The sequence below is a fragment of the Buceros rhinoceros genome, unplaced genomic scaffold (assembly GCF_000710305.1).
Source record: "Buceros rhinoceros silvestris isolate BGI_N320 unplaced genomic scaffold, ASM71030v1 scaffold14983, whole genome shotgun sequence".
In the NCBI taxonomy this organism is placed as follows: Eukaryota; Metazoa; Chordata; class Aves; order Bucerotiformes; family Bucerotidae; genus Buceros; species Buceros rhinoceros.
In genome coordinates this window covers 5,875-6,584 of record NW_010404325.1, presented here as the reverse complement: position 1 = coordinate 6,584, position 710 = coordinate 5,875, and the positions used below count along the sequence as shown (strand labels likewise).

General features: G+C 61.8%; 1 protein-coding gene across 1 annotated transcript in view; it reads left to right on the top strand.

Annotated features, from left to right (window-relative positions):
* Positions 1 to 710, top strand: part of LOC104491009 (protein NLRC5-like) — a gene marked incomplete at its 5' end in the record, with an annotated part of 29,160 nt that overhangs the window by 26,428 nt on the left and 2,022 nt on the right. The window lies entirely within an intron of this gene.

The following is a 710-nucleotide window of genomic DNA, read 5'->3' as shown; positions in this document are numbered from 1 at the left end:
ACAGCTGGGGTTTCTGGTCTGTCTTAGACTGTCCTGGAATGCCCTTGGTGATGGAGTAGCCCAGGCGCTGGCCAGCGCTCTCCCAAGGATGGAAAAGCTGAAGATCTGGGAGGAAGTAGAGCCCCGAGACCACCCCCGGGAAGAAGAGTCGCTTCTCTGTCGTTGAGCCTTCAGCCGGAGCGCTGCCGAGGAGGGGGCGAGTGTTAGGAACAGCAGACAGCCAGGCTCCTGCGGTTCCGCAGCCTGCTCAGCCTGCTCCGTGCACCATGGGCCAGCCTTGCCTGGCTGATACACAGGCACCGCATTTTGTCTTGGGTGTTTGCAGCGGCGGTATCTAGCCAGTCTCTCCTGCCCTGCCTCCTGAGTCAGGGGAGACAAACTGGTATTTCTAGGGTGTGACTCGTGTCACCTCATGTCCTCAGGGGAGCTGCTGCCTGCAGGCGTTTACTTCTCTTCAGTGCCTGGGATGGTCTCGGTGGGATGCAGCTCCTGTGCTGGACCTGCAGCACAGCCAGCAGCTGGAGCCCGCGTCACCAGCCCAGACCCTGGCGTGGTGGCACCCCAGCTGGCCAGTCCGTGGTGTGTGTCCTACATCTCTCAGCTGTATGAAAACAGTCTGCGGGGCACACGGTCAGGAACAGCGTTTGGCCTCGCGCGGGGAAGCCCCACGGCAGAGCCTGGCTGGTTTGCAGCTACAGGCAGGAGGGGTG